The following is a 23,475-nucleotide window of genomic DNA, read 5'->3' on the forward strand; positions in this document are numbered from 1 at the left end:
AACCATCATCTTTGATAAAGCTTATAGTTAGGGAGTGAGGAGTTGCAGCATAGTAGAGTAGAGTAGAGGGAGGCAGGAAGTACAAGCCCGTTCCGGCAGGGGAGAGTACGAGCCCGGTCCAGGGCCCCTCTCTTTAGCCTGCCTCTCTTAGTTATACTATTATAACTCTAGACTGCTGTGGGAAGCTCCTTCCAAGGACACAATGAGCCGCTCCCTCTTCTCTCTTTTCACTTGTCTCCTTTTGTGTGCATCTTAGTCCCAGAAATGCCTGTTACTAACCTATCTCTGGGGAGTTTTCTCCCCGGAGTCCCTTTGCTTCTTCTTCACCCAGAACATCGCCTTGGAATTGGGTGGCACCTACACCGGGGTCCTGGGTGCAGCTGACGCTATGGACTTACTACACCCTGCTACGCTCTGCATTTCCCCGCAGTGTCCGACTGCGTCCTGCCGCGTCCAACCGCGTCCACCCAGGCTGCTGTGCCACACTACACCCCGTAACGCCCTGCTGTGCCCTACTATGACATGAACTACTATGACTACCATTGTGATCACTGCTTCACTATCTTTATTATGACTATTATTGCCACCATTCACCACTCCCCCAACTGGTGCCGTCAGACACCGCCTACCAAGAGTCTGGGTCTGTCCGAGGTTTCTTCCTAACAAAAAAAAAAGGGAGTTTTTCCGTGCCACTGTCGCAATAGCTACTGCTAATGCTTGCTCTTGAGGCAACCACTGTAATAATTGGGGCTTCGTAAAGTACAGAGTTTGGTCTAGACCTACTCTATCTGTAAAGTGTCTCGAGATAACTCTTGTTATGATTTGATACTATAAATAAAATTGAATTGAATTGAAATTGAATTGAATTGAATTAACAAAAGATCGCCTTCATATTCAAAGGCAATGAGTAGGATTTGTCTGTTGCAGTTTGTAAACAACAGCATTCAAAGTTGGCCCCTCCTTCCCGGCTCAACAACACCAGAACACATCCCAGTGTACCACCGGCAGCATCACATTTGGCAGCATTTTGGAACCAGCTTGGTCCGCTTGGCGTTTTGCCTCGCTATATTTGCATTATTTCTGCACTGTGTCCATCATTATCTTAGCTTCCTCTTGAATGCGTGCTTATGATCTGGCACCTGATCGCCACCTTTTTCGAGTCCAGCCCTCAGACCCTGCACTCTGAAACATCCCAGACACAGCTAAATGAAAAGAAAAGGGAAAATATAGGCAGAGGCCATGGTGTCTGCAGATACAGAACTGCCACCCTTTTAGATCATACGTGATGATTGGGAGTGATTATTTGAGTCTATGCTTTGTTTTTTAGGAGGTTCCTACTCATTCTGCCTTTAAAGGAAACCATTTCAATATTTTCTATTATCGTAAACTATTTCCTCGAAGGCAATAAAACCAACAATGGATTTAACAGAATAAAAAGTACTGTCTGTAGTCAGAGCCTGGATAGCTTATGCCTCTGTTCCATAGAGCTCCATTGTCGTCCAAAAGATATTTAAAAATCCATAAATGAGCCATAGGTTTACATATTCATCCATAACAATAAACACAGCCAGTGCAATTCATTCTGAAACAACACAGAGCATCATGCTAAAAGGGTTTCTTTAATTGGTTTTCCTGAAAAGTTGTAACATGATACAGTGGTTTTCTATATTCTAAACTAAATGTGTACCTAATTCTCAGTAACATTTGAGCAACTCTTGAAAAGGCATGAAACTGTGACTTTGACTTTGTCGCTCACTTCCGAAATCATCACCCCCCGATACTTTAACCGTAACACTAACCGCTCCCTTAAACTTGTAATATCAATATCAAAATATAGTGGCAGGAAAATAACCCAAAGTTAGCAGTGTTAAGACTATTGCTGTGGTAGCTAGCTGTATTTCTTTATGTATTTGCACCTGTGTAATATAAACCTAAAAATACACTTCAGAATTGTTGGGGTATGTTAAGATTAAAGATAAAACATTAAATACAAATGTAGATCTGCTTTGCCAGAAGAGAACATCCCTCAGTGTTGCTTGTGCCTTGGAAAAAGTTGGGCAGGCTTATTGCTGCAACTTCCTTGTTCCATATGCAAACATGTGAGCAGCAGTTTGAATGATGATGACAGCCCATGGCATGGCTGCCCCTGACCAATCAATGACTGTGTTCAAATTGTACAACACCGCTGTTGTTTTAGCTGGAAGTGAGATAAGAGACGATATATCTTTGCCATCTTTTCTTTGTGAGATAAGACAGCAAGAGGCAAGGAGTTCAGTTCACTGCCCTTTGACCAGTCAGGTTGAGCGAGTAAATTACAAACCATCACACAATAACTCCTTGTTTCAGAAAATGAAAGAGAAAGTGAGAAAGTGTTGAATAAATATTGAATAGGCTATACTCTAAAAATGTGTTCGATTCATTCATTCATTTTGTGAAATATGTCTATTCTAACTTGCCAAGTTAGATGAGAAGATTGATGCCACTCTCATCTGTATGGTAAATATGAAGCTGCTACAACCAGCAGACAGCTAGCTTAACAGTAGTATAAAGTCTGGAAATAGACACATAAAAACCACAACTTGTCATTATTTTACTGTTGTTGTCTACAAAATAAACTAACAAGTTATAACAAGTCAATAAGTGAGCTTTAGAGACGTTGGTAGGCGGATTTTGTCACCTTTAGACAGAGCCAGGCTACCTGTTTCCGCCCCTATTTCCAATCATTATCGTAAGCTAAGGTAAGCTAAGCTAACGTACAGACATGAGAGTAGTATATATCTTCTCATCTAACTCTGCAAGAAAGAGAATAATAGTATTTCCCAAAATGTTGAACTATTCCATTAATAATACAAATCACTGCCAACCCAGAAATCACATTATCAGAATAGCTTTGTGTGTACTCTGCACATGTACAGTAGAGGTCTACAATGCAAGGGTGTAACTGTGGTTTGAGAAGTGGGGGGGACACAAAACAGGTGGTCTGTGGGTCCAAAATGTTTTCTATTTGAATCCCATTTCCTGCATTTCTACATATAGGTTTAGTGACTGTGGTGATACAAAAACCAGGAAATAATTAAGTTGATCATAATGATAAACTCTTCCAGAAAAAATAGTACTAAACTACGTATAAGAAAAAGATGTCTTACTATCTTTACTGTTTAAAATAGAGGCCGATCACCGAGACTTATAAACAAAATAATATCAAATGAATTTGAAAGTGTGGGGGGGGAGACACAACTGGAGTTTGAAAAGTGGGTCCCCAGTGGAAATTACGCCCTGCCTACAATCAGCATCGGACCTCCAGGCTCTAAAGGTGTTTGCTTTCAGGATGCAACCGCTTCACCTCTCTGTTACTCTGAAGAGAATTATGAAAATTCAAAAGGAGAACAGCTAGTCAATATATCAAGGCTCTTTACTGTCAAAACTCTTACTGGCAGAGCATTGTGGTGAACTGAGGGTAGCCAAAGATTTAAGGAGTCCAGTTGTGTCCTTTCCCTTCCCTTGAAGGAGCCTCACCACAACAGGCAGCATCGCACTGCCAAAAGAAACGAGTGTGAGTAAATCTACTAGTGTTGAGACAGAGCCAACCAAAAACTCACAACTATGTTTCTGCGGCTTGAGGCCAAAGAGGAATGCAATGAACAAGCATGACTTGAAGGGAGGCCATCTTATTTATCTGACTACCAAAGCGCATAACAGTATATGTATCATAACCAGTGATGACAATTGCTGCAGGAGCCACTTGAACTGTTTTGAACTCTTTTTTTTTTATAGCACAGGAGCATTTTGACAAGAAAGAGTGACTGAAAGAGAAATGCAGTAGATGAAGGCTAGGGATAAGTGAGTCAGTGAGTCCATGGCTATCTATCAGATTATATCCTCAAACACTGATGCAGAGTCAGACCAAATGCCTGCCATCTCTGCACAGGTGTCTTATTAGTGTTTCTGGGAACTAAACATCATCATCGCCAGCTGATTAAGGCCGGCTACACACTGGCTGCGTGGCGTGAGCGTGTCAGCTGCGTGGCGTGTCCGTTTATATTTCGGCTCCCATGTTAACAGGTTAGAGCTTACACACTGCCTGTGTGACACGCATGTCTCAGGCGCGGCTCGAGCCACGCCGAAAACACATTAATGCTAGAAATAGAACCGACGCCTATTTTTCACGCGACACGCAAGCGTGTTGGAAGCGTTTCCAGGCAAAATAGAATAGGAAAAGATGTTTATGTCATTTTGACACAAATAAATATTAATAAATGACATGGTGATGTTTGACAGTCTCTAGGTTTTTATATAAATGCAGATATAAATGTAATAAAAAAAAAAATAAATCTATTTTAATATTGCACCTGTCAATACAGAACTAAATATTCTGTAGCCTATTTTGCCGTCAATACTGCCGACGTTGTCTTTGCTGTAATCATATCAGTATATATTTATGTTTAACATGGTATTTCATTTTATCAATGGGAAACATACATGTGTATAGACAAGGCTAGCAGCAGCAGCGCCGCGTCAGACACCTTTATGGTGTGTAAAGACAGAAAAATCCACGCAGCCGCCACGCAGCTGACACGCAACAGAAACGCCACGCTCACGCCACGCAGCCAGTGTGTAGACAGCCTAACTGTTGTTGCTACATTTTGTCCCTGCCTTTCAAATTGTATGTTATTCTTTGGTAGGCCATTCAGATTACACACAGTTTGCATTTTTAGTGCCTCTAATACAGTATATAGTAACTTCTTATAGAAACAAGATTTAAAGCTTTAGTGTGTAACTTTTTGATATTAATTTGATAGAAACTTGCGTGAAGATAATTATCTCTTCTGAAAAGTCCGTCATGTTTTTTTAATCCTCCGTGTCCTCCTTGGCTACTAGCAACTTCGTGGAGGAGGGGTGGGGGCTGTGCGCGATCACGGAAGGCTTGTATCATGTGGACGCACCGACAGTTTTGTTGTCATTACTTAGAATTCCTCATGGGGGCGACAGAAACTACACACTATAGCTTTAAGTGAAATAAACCATTAATGTGCGCATGCATTAGATATATTTGTACAGTATGTTGTTGCGGGTAGTGTCACAATGATAGGTTTTAGGTGGACTAAACATTGTACGGTGCTGAAACGATTAGTCAATTAATCAATTAGTTGATCGCCAGAAAATGTATCTCTAACAAATTGACCCTTCGCTAAGCCATGCCCGAAAACCGCCACAGGCCAATCATGGCTTAGCAACTGTAACTAGGCGCGGGAGGTCTGTCAAGCTTTCAAGCGAGGGAAACACCGTACGCCGAAGCGTTGTGCAAATCCGATACCCGGTATCCTAAAAGTTTGGACGGGGTGGTGGAATTTTTCCCTTCCCGAAACCTAAAACCCAAGGGGAGAAAGGCCGGGCGTGGATCAAGCAGTGTGGGAGGCCCCATTCACAACTAGCTAAATGTCGACAGTATTAACATAAACACATACGTTTGCTCCAAGGCAAGAACACGCTAATGTTAGTTAGCTAGCTAACTCAGCACAGCATTGCTTGGAAATAGTGACGGTTCTTTGTTCATAATGCATATATTTGAACGTAAAATAAAGGACAATTCCGGCGCAAAACGAACCTAGGGGTTAAATAACAGATGTGTACCCACTCTGTCGCTCTCTGGGACATGTTTTCATGCTAATCGAATGTGTTTGGAGCTTGAAACAAGCTAGCGCGGACCGCTGATTAGCTTACAACGCTAGTATTCGGGGCACAGGGAAAGTAAAAACAAATCGCTATTTATACCACTGAAAAGGCTCAAAATATCACCACACTTCAACGGTAGCATAATGAGGGTCCCTAAATGTTAACCGAAACATTGGGAACTTTGTAAGTATATATATATATATATATATATATATATATATATATATATATATATATATATATATATGTACACAGTAGTCCCTTGTTTATGTTTACCTTCAGCTTTGTTGTTCTTGTTGTTAGCCATACTGTATGTCCATTAAAGCATGATGCTGATTCTGATTCAGGTTTTTGCTATTTTTGATTCTGAAAAGTGCCAAAAGAAGATAACATAAAATGTATTAGTTTAAAAAATAAATACCACACATTTACAAATATGATGCAATACAAAATCACTTAAAAGAGATTAATGTGGCTAATGTAGCTTCACATACTTTTAAATAGCTCCTCCCAAACTTTGTGTGTGTTTAAATCCCCTGTCCTGCGCTCTGATTGGCTGGCTGGGGTTACAGGCCCTGATGTTCAGGCATTTAACATCTGGGAGAAAAGTGAGCCGAGCTGGGCGTGGCGCAACACAAAAGCTCGAACGATTAACCAATCGGAGACGACACGATACTAATGTCGCTTTGTGATTGGATGGAACACCTGTCAAACTACAGCGGAGGGGGCGGGCTCTGAGCTGCTCCTGAAGTGTTGTGATTTCAGTCTGGCTCCAGTCTTGTCACAGTAGTGAGGGGCGCCTTTTCGCTCTGCTCTGGCGCTCTGGGATTACTAACCGTTTACCGAAGAAACTAACGCAAGCTAAAACTAACAACTCTGCCTTCTTCACCGCGACTTTACCGCTTCAGTATCTTCTCTGAGAGACAACGACGGCTATTTCTTTCCACACTGGACGTAAGGAAACAAAGGTAAGAAGTGTCTCGCTTGCTAGTGGATGACTTTAGCGATGCTGCGGCAGCAGCTGCATTTACTTTGCTCATTAGAAGTCTGATGCTCCCACGTTTGCCACAGCAGAGATATTATTTCATATTTTTACTATTTACAGAGTGTTCAACCCTCTACATTAATTTTAATCACGTAAACACAACATTTCTGACACGTTTTATGAGCCTAAACTCTTCCCCAAGTTGAATTTGGGGTCCGGAGAAACTGCTTGTTTTCTCGTTTCCTCGTCTGTGTTTTGGTCATTTCTACGGTTTACGTGCAGTTTAGTGTCCCAAACATTTCTACACTAAGGGTGACAGCAGAAAATTACGAGCTGACGTTACACTGATTTTGCAAGCTTTTTGACAGTTTATTATTTATTGTCCTCCGCACTGTGATCGGGCTTTGACACACACAGCACATATTCGCAGATCTACTTATGCTTCGTGCAAATGCCTCAATGTACCAAACCTGCAACACTCAAAATCATGTTTCCGCTCTCCGTTGACTGAGTCTTCAGTAACTTATCACGAATTAGCAACTGATAACGTGTCTCTTTTGAGTGGCGTCTTTTCCGAGGACGCTAATTTAATTTGGACACCAGCGGAAGCAGGCCAAATTTGTTTACTCAGACTTGTTTGTGCAAAGCAAAGCAAAACATAAAATGGAATGTGCCCCCTTTTTTTTTTTTTAAACTAACTAACGGGTAACGTTAACAAATCAATTTGAGATTGGGAGGGTCTATAGAAACTAGGGCACTGTTCGATTATATTGAAGCGGCACACACTCGCTTTGCATAGATGTTTTTTTTTTTTCCTCTTGCTAATCATGCTCTCTTCATCTGCAGTTTTGTCTTCAAGCCAAACTGAGGGAAAACGATGAGCTCATTATTCTAACAGGTTTGTGCTTTTGCACGCAGAGTTTTTAGCAGCGGTCTGTATTGGATTTGTGTATTGCCTACGATGCACAAAGAGATTAGAAACCTGTGTTTTTCCTCTCATGAGATTCCTCTCACGAGCCTCTGGCGGTTTATTTATGTTGAAATAGATGCTCGGAGCTGCTCTTGAGCCATCCTGCAGAAGAGAAGGGACTATGATTTGTCTCAGCCTGTTGTGCATTAGCTAGCCCTCCCGTTGCCCTCAGTGGGTGTTCAGTTTCACACGAGGCTAAGTACATTTCAACATTAAATACACCTATCCTATGCACAAACAGAGACAGACTACACCGTTACTTTTGTCGATCTTGGTCTGTTGCAAGGCAATATGTGCCTTCTTGCCTGACTCAAAGGCAGCCTGCACGGTCCTGTTATTTCTCTCTGATCTATCCCTAGCCTTGCAAAAGTTTTGCAGGCATTTAAAAAAAATATATGTTCAGCTTAAGGGGTACGTTGCCTTGATTGAACAGTAAAGACAACTTTTTTTTTTTTTTTTTTTTTTTTTTGCTCGTTCGGAATGTGCCTCTTGTTTTGGCTGTGTGTGTGTGGGGGGGAAACATCATGCACTTCCTGTTCCAACCCAGTCAGCTGTCTTAAGTGGTAACAGTCTGGTTGGATCTTGTGATTTTCTTTGGTTTTGCCTTGTCCCTGCTCATCTCAGCTGCTGCAGTGATATCATAGGACAGGGAGGCCGCTGATGGCTTGCGGTTTCCTACCGCAGTTGTACAGTGGTGCTGTGACTTAGCACTCTGTGCTGCTCGGAGGACGTTGCAACGTGGTTCCAGGTTATTTTATTTGACATGTTACTCGTCTGCTGACAAGGAGAGGTGCTGCTTCCCTGCAGGATAAGTGAGATGCTCCTGTGTAGTGTGAGATTGAGTCTGAAACCTACCAGCATGTCTGTCTACACTCCTACTTATACTATATATATTGCATACAAATCTATATTTGACCCTAGTTTTGTTGCAGCCTCCCACGCTCACAAATGATCAAATCCTCTGTTTTTCGCCTCCCTTTTTTTTTTTTTTTTTTTTTTTTTTTTAACTCAACACCATTAGGAAAGTCACATTCCGCTGACGGGTGATTTAGTCGTAAATGTGCGAGAGAGAACTACCAGCGTGCATTTATTTCCTCGTCACCTCTGAAAATTGCTTGCTCTTCGTCCAGCTCTCATTTCCAGGCCCTGATAGGTCCGTCGCTCAGTTAGCATGGTTAATGGTGCATTTAGCCCAGTGTGTAATTTTATTTCCGATTTCCATTTCGGCACTTGCTTTTAGTTTGAAATGACAAGAGGCCCCGATGGAGGGGGCCTGCGTGTGCAGATGGCATTGTCCTAATGGTCCTCAGGGTAATGGGGGTTGAAATAGGCTCCTAACCAGCGACGGTGGCCCTTGGGGAACGTTCAGCAGGCCTATTTCCATTTTCATCGTCAAGATAATGTGCTCAGTCTCTTAACATAGCTACATATAACACTCATACACACACAGTTAGTCTGCAGTTTGGATTGGTCCGAGTAAAACAACAGAATGTCAGTGGGATACACAAAGACACGTTACATTAAATCCACAGGCGAACTTGAAGTCGCTGAATGACTCATTCCCCTCATTTCAAGCTCAGTGGAACTTGAGAGCATTGGATGATATTTTTTGTGCCATTGTTGTTGCACCTCGACAATAGCGATTTGTCTGAAGTGTCTCCCGAACTCAAACACACGGCGGCATTGTGCAACTGGCGATGTCTGAGGAATGGGCCGGTGCAGTGCCGTGCTTCAGGAAGCAACAGTTAATCTCAGCTCCTCATCCGCAACATATGGGACTTTGTTTGGCCCTGCACCTGATAGAGGCACCGGTCTGTGGCACCTCATATTTCATTTTGATAATGGCTGGTTACCCGTGGCAACTGGGCAGCCAATGAGAAGCCCCTTTCTTGAAGTACATAGTGAAAAAAGGAGAAGAGGGTGGATTATGAGGCTGTGCGCTCCCAGGCTATGTCCCTCCACCCTCCCTCAACATTTCCCGGCTGCTTGTGTCCAGTGAAGGGTGTGGGACCCCTGGGGAGTGAATTATTACCTGTCAGCCCCACAGGCTACCATCATCCATAATCCAGGGCTGACACAGCACAGGCTGGTCCAGGCTATCTGCTGAGACCATCGGGCCTTGGCCTTCAGGTCTGGCCCCGTTTGGCCACAGCTGGTAAGAAATCACATTAACATGTTGCATCGAGCGTTACAAATGCACAGGTTAAGGATAGCAGGCAGACCTGCCTCGTGCCTTCTGCAGCGGGGCTGAAGTGGGTCCTCCATCACTGTCCCGACTAGATGTGGCTTTTTTCCCCAGTAATTTTCAGCCCCTCTTCCAACCGGGTAGAAACAACTTCTTTACTGTGCTTTGAGGAAAAGTTTTCCCTCATACTTTTGCTGATACAGTGCACGATTTCTCCCAGATATATTGGCCCGCGTGAGTTTAAGAGTTCATTTAGAGATTGCCTGTGGCACATTCATAATTTATACTGCCATTTTAGTTAACATCTGTTTCTGTATTATTGTTGCACCGTTGTGGAAGTAAAGGTGAATACAGTGGATGTTTTCAGCACTGACAACCTTTTCTCCCACTAGTCCAATCATTAGCTATTGGATTTGAATCCTTGGCAGGCTTGTAATTATTTTTGATTCCAAAAACAGGCGTGCAGTGGCTTACCTCCTGTGGTCCTGGTGTGGTTAGTGCAGGACTGGAAATTATAGCCAAGCTGATGAGTGTGTAAATTTTGGGAGGAAAAGCTTTGAGTTCAATAAAAGGCTAGAGGAAAGGAGAGGGAGGAGAAGGAAAAGATGGCGGGAGGCGGCGGACCACAAACTGGACGAGTGACAGGCTTCGGTCCGTCCATCCAGACTGGCTGTCTTCCTGCGGTTTTGTCGAGCTGCTTTTCAAAAAACGTTAACCCCTTGTCGAACATGGACTTGGGCTCCACTTGCCAACCCGCCACGGCCACAAGCAGCGCAGCAGGAAAAGTGGATGGCTGTCTGGTTATGCTTCATGAAGCACAGTGGATGGAGTCCAGCAGTTAGAGAGGGAAATATAACCTGTAACTTCCAGTGTCAGCAAATTACCCCAGATGTATACTTTTAGGCCAGAGAGGGTCTTTTGTCGCCTGAAAGAACCTTGGTTAATAATTAAAACCTCAGTTGCTGCATGCTTTCAAGACATTTCATTTTACATTACATGTCATTTAGCTGACGCTTTTATCCAAAGCGACTTACAGTTGCTATATATGCAACTAGGGGTTAAGTGTCTTGCTCAGGGACACATTGGTTGATGTATCGCAGGGGGAATTGAACCCAGATCTCCCACACCAAAGGCATGTGTCATATCCACTGCGCCATCACCACCCATTATTATTTCTTTGTAAAGTCATGCACTTAGGTTTCTGTGTTTTTGTTTAAAAAAAAAAAAAATATCTGAATTCTGCAGTCAGTCATAATACTTGTAGATTCATGCTTTTTGTCTCCCTCCCTCCTGCATCAGTTGCCCTTTTTAGATGAAGCGGAGAGTAGTCACAATATAGTATCACAGACACACACACATACTCTTTGATTTATGTAGCAAGGGGGCTGTGTGTGCTGCCCACAGGGCAGCTTGGAAGGAGCATGCACAACAAAAAGAATCTCTCTTGAAAGGAAAAAAGAATGACTCATCCAAAAAGGAATCCTTGTCATTTTTCATGCATATTTTTTTTATGCGAAGAAGTAGCTAATGCGGCTTCATATGTGCATGGATTTTCATCGTTTTAAAGGATTATTTGCTGATGACTAAGCGCGACGATCTTCCAAAACTCCCATTCAGCCGCGTCACCCACAATCCCCCAGAATCCTGTTTTATTTTAAAAACCTTAACGTTCAGTAGGATAATATTAACTCCCAAAAGATTAGGATAAAACAGACATCACGACACACTCCCCTGTCGCCACCATGGAGAGTACTGGAACATCACTTCGGTTCTCCTCGCTCTCGTGTTTAATAGGAGGAAGTGACTGAAATAAGGAAACAAGTGTCTCTGTAAATAGCCTCTGGCCATACCAGTTATTGATTGTTGAACTCTAAGTTGGGTGGGCTGGGGGGGTGGAGGGTGGTGGGTGGTGGCAAAAGTGCATTGGTTTGTTGCTCCAAATGATGTCTTAATCACTTCATAATGAGTGCCGACCTCCCGCATCATTGATTAGCCAGCCGGGCTGGAAGTGGATGCAAATCACCCCCTTGACTTCCCAATCTCCCCTTCTTTCTTGCTGGTAGAGGATAATTAGATGCTACTGTGAAAGTTGTTTAAAGGAAACCATTTATTTAAGCCGATTCATACAGTATACGCCACAATAAATTCAATTCAATTTTATTTATAGTATCAAATCGTAACAAGAGTTATCTCGAGACACTTTACAGATAGAGTAGGTCTAGACCACACTCTATAGTTTACAAAGACCCAACAATTCCAGTAATTCCCCCAAGAGCAAGCATTTAGTGCGACAGTGGCGAGGAAAAACTCCCTTTTTTAGGAAGAAACCTCGGCCGAATGGTGGAATGGACTACAAATGGTAGTCGTTGTAGTTCATGTCATAGCAGGGCACTGCAGGGCGTTGCAGGATTTAGCATGGCACAGCAGAGCATAGCAGGACGTAGCAGGACGCGGCAGTATCCGGAAATATGCTGGGTGGAAAAAAAACATAAGCACTCCCCAGAGCTGAGTGAATTGGCATAGATTTTGCCATATTGCTTATGCCCTTAACGGCACTAAAAGGAAAATGTACTGAAACTGACAGTATAAATCTTGTCACCAACCTAATTTAAGTCATTTATGTTCACTAAATCAACTTCAATGTCACCTAACCAACATGTGCTGAGTCATAATTTGGAAATAATGGCTCAAATGTTTACAGGACTTTGGCATCATGTGCCTTGCGTTTTTTTGTTAGTATTTTATATCCATCTCTGGATCTTTTAATCTACATTTTGTTAATTGCATTATCATGAATATACGCAAGTACTATATCTCAATATATTGGTAACGTTGGTAACTTTGATCCATATTGCCTGACTCCACTGCAGCATCACTCTTCATTGCTGAGTTGTTGCTGTGAGGTTTCTGAGCTTCGTTTCTCAGAGATTGGCTCTCAATCAAGCTGTGCGGGCGGCACCTTAACGTCCATTTCCTTGGTTTTTCAATTTGTGAAGTTTTGGTTTCTGTTAGTGGACTTATTTTCTTTGCCTGCCCAGCCACCGTGGCTATCACAGCTTGTACTAACAGCCCAGTTACTCACCTATTTCCTCCAAACAAACGGCTGTTCTTGCTCCGAGAAATGTAACCATCCATCTTTGTGCCAGAGGTTATTTCCCTGGAAAGACCCACCAGACACCCAGGGCCTCTCAACGCCGCTCTCTGATTTGGTGTACACTCTTAGAAAAGAACGTTGGGCACAGCTGACATTTGTCTTGTTTTCAGCACAAGACGTTATAACTGACGTGTGTCGCCTCAAATCGGAGCATATCTCATCCCGAAAGAAACACAGGTCTGTTGAAAATGTCCGTTTTTTTTTTTTTTTTTTTTTAATTGGCTGCATATCATGAGTAAAACAACACATCCTGCCTTTGGTGACAGTTTTGAAATCTCACAACTGATGGAATGATGAAATTGAGAGAAAACGAGGTTGATCCAGACATGATAGAAAAACAGGTTGGCTTCATTTATGTTGGCGGATGGTGCCTGAGAATCTGCCGTCAGCCACGTCTATTTTGGCACAATTCTGTTTTTAGACTGTTCGTTAGTCTGTTGTTTAAACACAAGCGAGTTGGACAAACTTCTCTGCCAGACGTTTAATTCAGGGTTGATTTAAGGAGTCAGCTGCACGCCTAAGCCCCTGCTTTTGTGCAATTTTAAGATAAGAAAACTTTCTTTTTATGTAGTTTTAATACAGGTAATCTTGTGAAGGCTGCCTGGAGAAAGCCTGAGAGTTGAGTGTGAATGGGCAGCAGTCGAGTTGTGACACCAAACGATCTGCTGAAGTTTAGACCAGAATTAGAGCTGCAAGTAATGATTATTTTCATTATAAATGGATATGTCTGTTACTTTTTGATTCATTGTTCATGAAATGTCAAAAATGATGACAATTGTCTGTCACAACAAGCCTAAAGTGCTGTCTAATATTTTTGCTTTTGATTGACCTGATGCTGAAACAATTAAAGTTAATAATAATTTTTTTTTTAAAAAAGTACCTCGAGTACCTTTTGCACCCGTGTATAAATAAAAAAAAAAAAAAAAGATCGATGATTGATTGACAATAAAATAGTTTCAGATTAATTATCTGTCGACCGCTTGGCTCACTGGTCTATTTTCTGGAAATTGTCATTGGCATTTTACATTATTTTACATTTAGACCAACTGATTAATCACGCTTAGTCGATTAATCAATAATGAAATGAATCATTGGTTGCAGCACTACCTGTAATGTACACAGATTATAGTAAAATATATAAAAGTAAAGTTGGGCAATGATGATATTTGATTAGATGTTTCTGATTGTGTTGTATGTCTTAGTAGAGTGAAATCCAGCAGCACTGCACTGTAGGGCTGTGTATTGGCAAGAATCTGGCGATGCGTATCACGATTCAATATATTGCAATATATTTCGATACTGTGTGTAAGGCGATATATTGGGATTTTTTTAAAGTATAATTTTAGAAAAACTAATATTTAAAAAGACATAAAAGTCAAAGAAGTTTACTTTAGGTAAACCATTCAGTAGGTTACACAGAAAATCAGACTGCCAGTCTGGGATTGTGGTTCACAGGTTCTTAGTGAGCTAATTTTTACATGCTAAAGTAGGCCAAAGTTCAGCCATAGCTACATTGTTAGCTTCTAGCAAAAAGTTAGGCACTATTAGGCACTGTTAGGCACTGTTAGGCACTGTTAGGCGAGGACACTAGTGGTGCGTCTCAGCATAGCCATCTAGCGGTAGGGGGTTTAAACACATCATAAACGTGAACCTTACATGAATATTTCTGAACGTAAAAAAAAAAAATTGATATTGCCTTTTTGAAAATCGATACAGTATTGCAAAATAAAATATCGCGATACTCAAGTATCGATTTTTTTCTTACACCCCTACTGCACTGCACACACAAGTCCTTTAAAGAAGTATGCAAGGTGTTGTTGGAAAAGTAGTCCCCATTCCTGAGGCGTGGGTTAAGAGATGTTGGCATAGTGAGACTGATGGAATATCAGATTATTATTTTTTTTTGAGGTTTCTCTTTTGATAATCGGTTGCACAAGCAATTGTCTGGCTTGTCACATCTTGCCTAAAGCAATTAGGCTGACTGCATGAGGGAGGGAGGGGGGTGGCTGCTGCTGCTTAGTTAGCCTACAATAGAAGTAATTCAGAGTTATGATCATGTCTCATTGTTGCTTATTGGAGTTTTTCAAAATGAGAATTTTTATGGTCCTGAAACGTGAAATGAAGCAGGAAATTAAAAACCTAAGATAAGCCTCTTTTTTTTTTTTTTTTTTTTCTTCCGTCCTCTTCATCCAAAGCTGCTGTCTTCACACAGTAATGCCCCATCACATCCCATTCCTGCTCCGCACACGCTCACAAGGTGACAGGTATTCACATATTTAATTTAAGTGTTCAGAGAAAATATGCTATTTTATTTCCCAGAGAGTTATCACACGTCTTTTGAAAAACAAAATGGGCTCTCCTCTCAGCAGGGTAATGTGACATGCATACTTTTAGCGAGGGACCTAACTGCATCTAATTTCCAAACTTTCCAAAAATAGCAGAGCCGTTTGACCTTGTTGTTTTGAAAAGTTGACCAAGTCCCGTCGCAACTTCTGCACTGCACACACTTTGAATGGACCGCGTGAAGTTGAACCCTGCAAGCTCTCGTTTTAGGTGAAACGTTCATTGGTGGTTTATAAAACGCCGATTGGATTCCCAACTCTCCTTCTCCCTCAGGCTCTTTATCCGATTTCTTATGCATGCACCCTGTGCTCTGCAGATAGGAATTGTGGCTGATTTTCCGCAAACAACACTGCATACCCCCGTGCTCAAATCTGGAATGTGTTAAATTTAGCCTAGGATATGTGGCGCTTTTTCTTTTAAGGTTTAACTCTGAATCCCTGTGCGTGTATGAAGTGTTTTACCTATGTGCAAGCATTCTGGAGTGGATTTGGGCTGTTTATAATCTATACTTTTACTCTCACGCTATTATTTGTGTATATTTTAGCGGTCACCATATGTGCAGTGAATATTCGGCTTGGACACGGTGTAAGATAAGTGTGCTCGCCTACACTTGGCTTGGTCATTTTCCTCCATTTCTCAGAACTCTGGGCTCGTTTCCATCGAATCAAGGCTATTTTTAAACCGCTCTTTGGGGGGGAGAGTGCAGGGGTTTATCGGGGGGGTTTCAGTTAGTGTCACATGAATCCAAACTGGGCAGCGTTCCAGGGTGAGTAAAACACACCTCCCCTACAGTGGCCTGAACTAGAGAGAGAGAGAGAGAGAGAACGCGTGTGTCAGTTTATTAACCATGTGTTGACTCACCCCTGCAGCTGTGTCTGTCTGTGTGAGTGAGTGGGAGAGAGGGTGCATGCTTGTGGTCAGGAAAACATTGATTCTTTATAGGTGCATCATGAGTCTCTCTTGAACGGTTCAAAGTTGATGCAAAGAATTTTTTTTTTTTTCATAAATAATAAAAGAAACTTAAACGATTTATATTTTTGATTAAACAGTGTCACAAAATTGTGAATAATATGAATCCCAATATCCAAGAGGCCAAGGTCACATCTTGAAATTTCTTGTTTTGCCTGACCAAAATGCTGCGATATTAATTCAAAATAATAAAAAGCTGAGAAAAGCTGAAAATCCTCACATTTAAGAAGCTAAAACCTGAATAACTACACAATAATTAAAGCCTTATGAATTATTCTACGTCCATTGACTAATCTTTTAATCAACTTATCGTTCCAGCACTAAAGCTTATCGGGATCTTTCCTGCATAGAGGAATTTATGTGCTATATAAATAAGTTATTGTTATGGTTCTCAATAGCTCACAGGTTTTTTTTGCTAGGAAAACCAGCATATCCACTTTTACTGGTTTAGATGACGAGCGAGTGCAACTCACTATATTCCCTCCGGTGCTAAACAGACGCTCTGTGTAGCCGTGAAGCCAGGCTTGGTGACCGTACTAAGGGGCGTCATGTCTTTGGCGATAAACTCCTTTACTGCTTGAGTCATTTCCTCGTTCCGTTTTAAAGTACGTTCAAATGGAGTTGACGTTACGCTTTCAAACATTTCGCTGAGTGATGCCTGTCGGGTGGCTTACTTGACAAACTGGTGTTCGGCATTTTAGCCATGCAACTGTAGTGTTACGCCGTGAGGTAGCAACTAGGGGTGCACGATTCATAAAATGTCTTAATTCGATTCAAAATCGATTTTAATTCAAAAACATCACTTTTAAAAATTTTTTTTATTAAATATGAATCCATTTTTGGAATTCTATGAATCGATTTTGAATCGGTAGAGCTTGAATTGCGATACGAATGTGACTCGATTTTTTTTTTTTTTTTTTTGCACACCCCTAGTAGCAACGTTAGAATAGCAAGACAGGTTTTGCACAATACCTGAAGCTGCGCATCATCTACCTCTTCAGTCCCACGCAAGTGACATACTGTTCCTATTTAGGAGTAAAGGTTCTGTCGAGCCTGAGGCCACTGTACAACAGGTCAAGGAACGGCGTAGCGTTAGCGTGCCAAGTTGATGCTTTCTCTGCGGCGTGCAGACTGCTTTGCTCTCACGAGTCACATGACCAAATTGCAGCCTTTGCGATTAGGGCTGAACGATTTTTGAAAATAATCTAATTGCGATTTTTTTTTCCCAAATATTGCGATTTCGATTTGATTATTTTTTTAAGCTCTTTGTCTTCTGTATTATTCAACAAAGACAAACAATAAATCATTTTATAGTATGAACAACACACAATTACACACTAGACAGTTAAAAAAGTAAAAATATAGTATACACACACACACACACAACAGTGTATTTCTTTTTTTACAGTGCACAGAGAGGAGCTGCCTCCAGCCCCTCCCCCTCGTGAAGTTGTGTTCTGCCGTGTGCACTTGTTCAGAGAGGCTATCGTTGCGTTAGCTAGTTGCTGGTGTTCTTGCCGTGGGATTAACTGTACTAATAAAACCGTTGAAACACCGCGGCCACGCTGCTGTGAAAGCTCCCCGAACGTCATTTATCAGCCTGATTGTTACCCCTCTCAGTGGCAGCTCCTCCACTCCATATCTTTATAACGGAGCTAACCGCTAACCGGAGCTGACCGCTAATCAGAGCTAGTTGCCAACCGAACCTTCAGTTCTGCGTGTCTGTATTCATTAACTGCATGTATGGACTCGAACCAGAATAAAACCCTTCATTTTATTAAAATGGCTGTAAAAGTTTTAAACTACAACTCAGAGTTGTTTGAATGACAGAAATCTGCTCAAGGTACAGTGTAGCGTTAGCATGCTAAGTTGATGCTTTCTCTGCGGAGTGCAGACTGATTTGCTCTCGCGAGTCATGTGACCAAATCGCAGCCTTTGCGACTAGGAAATCGCGTTTTAACATATCGCGATATTATCGCAAATGCAATTAATCGTTCAGCCCTATTTGCGATTAGGAAATCGCGTTTTAACATATCGCGATATTATTGCAAATGCAATTAATCGTTCAGGGACTGTAATGGGATCTCAGTTTTACAGTCCAGTAAGGCCGTACCAAACGCTCCTGGTGGTTTTAACCGTAGTATTTTTTTTATTCCAGAGTCAGGCTGTCCAGCGCTTTGCGCTGTTAAACTGCGTTAACCGCCGCCTCCTCCGGCTACTCCATGTAACTAGATACTGTAGGTTGCAGAGAAGCGGCTGTGAGCTGCACTCTATCGGAGGTGATTAGGTTAACTTTTGTGGATAATAAGCCACTACCATACTGGGATACTACCATATCAGCTGAGCAATAATAATATTTTCAATGAAATGCATGAATGTATCATTGACGTGAATAGGTCCCACGTGCACATTTAAAGAGGTTACTTCGCAAAAAAAAAAGATTGAACATGAAACACGTCTAGCACCTTGAATCTAAGTCAAAGTGTGAGTTACTTGGAGATTCTGAGCCAAAATGCACGTATGAGCGTATAGGCCTGTCATTATGTTGTCGTATATAGTAAGTTTCCGCATCTGATCATCAATATTGGCAGTGTTGAAGCATGTTATCGTAATTTAAACCTGTATTGCAGATGAAAGGGTTTCAAGCCTTTTGTCTGAAGATCAGAGTCAAACCGTGATCCTCCAAACATGAGCACAATCTCAGAAGTAATTGCTGATGATAATTTTAAGTGTGTGTGTGTGTGTGTGTGTGTGTGTGTGTGTGTGTGTGGAGATGTGGATGACTGCTCAGGGCTGGAAAACGTGTTCATTAATTCACTCCGAGGCTGTTACTTTATTTCCACCAAGAAAGGGACACAAACACAACAAAACACCTCCCACTCAGTCACACGAGCCCCTTCCCTGGTCCAGCGAATGAATCCTCAGCAGCTGTTTGATCTCTCTTCTTTGCTTTCCTCCCTGCCTCCACTATCTCTCCCCGAGGGGCAGTTTCTAATGACTGGCGGCATGAAAACCAACTCAGGGTAAACAAAGCTCCCACCGCCAAACCACGCTATTACTTCAATGTCACAACTCTCATTGACAGGTAGCTAGGTGAAAGAATGAGGGGGCAACACACTCACATTTTCACTCTTAGGCCATGTCTGAAGCTGACAGTAGCCCTCCAGCAAAACTCAGTCTGCATTGGAGTGGGCCTATTGCTACAGGTAACAAGAGGATGAAATGTCAGGAAGTCTAGTTTGCAGGCTAGCATACACCAAGGCACTGGACAGCTGTTTATGCTCCTTTTTTAAGGTTTGAGGCAGTGTATATTCATATTGTGACGTCATTGCAGGGTGATGTGACCAAAAATAATCACAATACTTTTGCAAATTTACAGACTGACAAAATAATAAATGTAAATTTGATCATGGCTTACTGTAACTACAAGTTGTCAATAATATACATATGCATGTAAAACATAAAAAGCCTTAGATCACGCTTTGTGTTCTAAAAAGTTGTTGAGAAGTCTTTACCCACCACACACGCAAACAAAGTCATATGGTTCCAAGTCAAGCTTTCACTTGTCTAAAAACATCACTCAGTTACTCATTAAATTCAAATATCTGCATTACTGGCATGTCAGAAAGAGGTAAAATATAGGGCAACAAACAAAGTTATGGTCACTAACAAACCAGATTTCCAGTTATTGGTTAATAGTACCCTAGATAAGTAGACTTTCACTCACTGTCTCTGGCAGCCATCACAATAAAGTCTAGGCCTATGTATTCTTAAGTTTATGTTACGAACAACTTGTACATTTAATATTAATGAATGATGAAGTCCTGATCATCCTTGAACAATTTCCAAAGCTGTACAGAATAGTTGGACGCAAGGGATGCAGAATTGCATTTAATCAAATCTCTTGTGCAAGTCTTATTGACTGTCTAATGGAAATTCTCAGTCATTTAACCAAGACCAGCACCCCCACCATGATCTGGCGCACTTCCTGCAGCGCGCTCCACTCCGGTCTTTGCCACTCGTCAGTCAAAGCCCCTCTGATGTGAAAATTAAATGCGTAAAAACGAGAGAGACTAACTGCTCTGTGACCAACATGTGCGGGAGGCACAGGTCAGATACTGCGACGAGGCGGTCCATTCACCAGGACGATATTTTTAATTAGGCTATGTTCTTTTAATTAACCAGCCAGCATAATGTCTGTGTCCATTTGTCACCCCGGCTTTGCTCAGGCAGAGCTCGGTGAATATACCCTCTTTTGTCTCCTCGCGGTTCCAGAGGTCCCTGCTTCCTATTATGTTTCCTTATTCACCGAATTGTATTTTTTTCTTCTTCTCCCCTTTTAGATTAGCATGATAATACCCCATGGAGGGGAGGGAAAGTGGCGGAGAGCTATTGCGAGACTGCTCATCAGATTCACTGTGTGCAAGGCCGTGGTTATTATCATAGTGAATGCACCATCAGTTAAACTAACAGCCTGAATTCCGACTTTTATCTCCAATATCATAGACCGACTGTCAATTGCATAGGGAGCACAATGGCAAATTATGGGTTATGTCTTGCTCCTTGGAGTCTGGATCTTTCCCCTGAGTAATTACGCTATGCTAATTCTGCCCCCTTATGCACTTCCCATGACAGAAACAAGGCTTCCCAACTGTTCGCATGTCAGAGAGTTGGGTGAAGTGAAATATGGGTGAATAAATGTGTTTGCATACTGACGGCACCCACGAAACTCGATTGCATCGTCTGTTTTCTCCCCACCGCTCCGGGGCGTTGAGGGGGGAAAAGGTTCAGCTGGCGCTTGTAGCTGTGTTTCCAGAGACGGGGTTGGATGCAGGTCAGGCCACCTTGAACTCCTCAGCTGGATTTATTGTGGTGAAGGTGGACAGGGTCAGGTCGCGCCCTCCCCTCCTCTGCAACACGAGGACTTTGTTAGTGTCGGACATGGAGCAGACACTGGCAGCAGCACAGACAAATCCCTGTCACGCTCTCTGAGAAGGACCCTGCTGGGGTCGGAGGTCATGTGTTAAGGGGGGCGTCTCTGTGGCATGACCTGAATACTGATTGATTTTCTTGAGTGGGTGTCAAGGGAAGGGGGCCCTGCCTGGTGATCGTAGGGAGGGGTTAAGTCACTTACCCCTACCCCATGTGGCGATTTGGAGTAAGGGAATGTGATGCAAAGGAAAGGGGAAATGCACTCAGAGTCCCAAAATGCCTGACTCCTCCGCTCGACTGTGTACCTCAGCGGGTGTGTGTTTTCACTTTCCCTGAAACAAGACACTCTACCACGTGTTCCTTTTTAATAGGCAGCTGAGTGGAGAAAGGGCAGGAGTGTGGTATGTTTGCCAGATGATCACTGGGTTGTTGGCATTTGGTGAAAAGACGGAAGAGACCACAAGCCTATTAGCAGTTGTTCAAGAATGCACAACCACTGTGGCCATTGACCGATCAATATTAATAGTCCAGTTAGTGCAGTTCAAAACATTTTACAGGTGAATTACAAGCTAAAGGGAAATTCCATTTTCATAGAAGCGGGGTTTTATTTTTGTAGTTTTGGCCATCGTTTCCAGCTGTAATAACTATGTTAACTATGTAACCGAGTTAATTGGTAAGATGTGGGAACACAGCGAGAATGCTAAAAAGGACTTTGAAAGGGCAGAAACTCAAGCAGTGAGTCACCATACAGGTCAGGACAGGTTTTGAACAACACCTGTATTTGCGTGAGAAAACAAAGGCAAGTGGTAGTACATGTATCACCCAAACTGACAATTTCAATATCCATCATAGTTTACAGACTGACTTTGTGGTTCAGCTTTGACCTAAAATACATACTGTAGTACATTTCTGCTGTACGATGAGGGATTATAGCAAACCTTTTCGGGTGCACGCACTCTCTGTTGCCTCCAAATAAAGTGGTTTAGATAGTCTAACTAACCTGTTGACAATCTTTTTGATCGTCTGACTGCTCGCGTTTCTTGCCCCATCTGACTTTATTTTAGCGATGTTGCAATGTTCCTAGATCTCAGCAATTACTTTGGTAAATACAATGTGATCACATCCGAAAGGTATAAGACTCCAAGCAGTAGTAAACTGTGATTTACCTACAGTAGAATGGTAGAAATATACTAATGTACACAAAAAGCAAAAATATAGAAATACAAGGTTAAGATTCCATTAAAAATGCTAAAGTTTAAATAAAATGAGTAAAAACAATTAAAAAGACAATATGCAGTAAGTCACCGTTTTTAGCCTTGACAGTTATAGGTATTGCTTTTTTCTGCATTTCTCCCCATCAAACTGTATGGAGCATCGAACCAATGACTAATTGTTTTCTTTCAGGGTAATTGTTTTTCACTTCCAGCCAGTAAGCCACTATAATTTTATAAAATATGGTGTTTTCTCAATAGTGCTTTTTCAGAATTGCTGCCATATCATGATATTTGAGCAGCAATCTTGGGCTCACACGGGTTTAATTTTGATGAGTTCCCAGAGGACAACTATAATTATGAATAAAAGGTTTGTCCTTATCGAGTATCTGCAATGGCAGGATGCCATTTAAATGTCTCAATCTCCTCAAGTAAAATAGAAAAAAGGTCACAAATAAGACTGAAATAGAGAGCTCATCATCACCCTCAAACCTGAATTATCCATATCAGGGCGTCGGTGATATTTGAAGCAGATTTTTTTTTTCTGCTTGAAGAAGCACTAAACTCATCGTGTCCTTTCGCTGAACTGCTGAATAAAGACATTTACAAGTCCGATATTAAATCGAGCTCTAATCCAGACCGACTTGACTGGATCCATAAAATAGCCAAAATTGTGTGTGTTTGGTTGCAGATGTTGATCTCAGCCTTCAAGCTTTTAAAGCCTACTTTCCAGCACATATTCTATTTTGGACCGGCCCAAAAAATTATTTGGATTACAGTTTGCTAGAATTCATGGATGTCATTAAACAAAAAAAGAAAACTCAAGAAATCAACATTTAGAAAACATGGTTTTAAATCCAACCAATAGAAAAGAGACTCATAGTAGTCTCGCTTTGCCAGACCTTCCTCCACAGCGCTGCGCAGGAGGGTCTGGCGAGTCCACACAGCATTCCGGGATGGGAGAAAAACGTGCTCTGGTTTATTGGCATTTCTTTAAACCAATCACAATCGTCATGGGCGGTGCTAAGCTCCCCACAGAGCCGCTGCGAAATA

At 41.9% G+C, this 23,475-nt stretch overlaps 1 protein-coding gene across 4 annotated transcripts in view; it reads left to right on the forward strand.

Annotated features, from left to right (window-relative positions):
• The first annotated feature begins 6,402 nt into the window (after positions 1-6,402).
• The window catches only part of sema6e (sema domain, transmembrane domain (TM), and cytoplasmic domain, (semaphorin) 6E), a 182,648-nt gene continuing 165,575 nt past the window's right edge, over positions 6,403-23,475 (forward strand). For 3 of the 4 annotated variants that reach the window (XM_036006021.1, XM_036006024.1, XM_036006025.1), the window contains exon 1: positions 6,403-6,641. The gene's annotated coding sequence lies outside the window, so the exon portion shown is untranslated. The remainder of the gene's footprint in view (positions 6,642-23,475) is intronic. The other variant, XM_036006023.1, reaches the window with a different exon arrangement.

The sequence above is a fragment of the Sander lucioperca genome, chromosome 10 (assembly GCF_008315115.2).
Source record: "Sander lucioperca isolate FBNREF2018 chromosome 10, SLUC_FBN_1.2, whole genome shotgun sequence".
Classification (NCBI taxonomy): Eukaryota; Metazoa; Chordata; class Actinopteri; order Perciformes; family Percidae; genus Sander; species Sander lucioperca.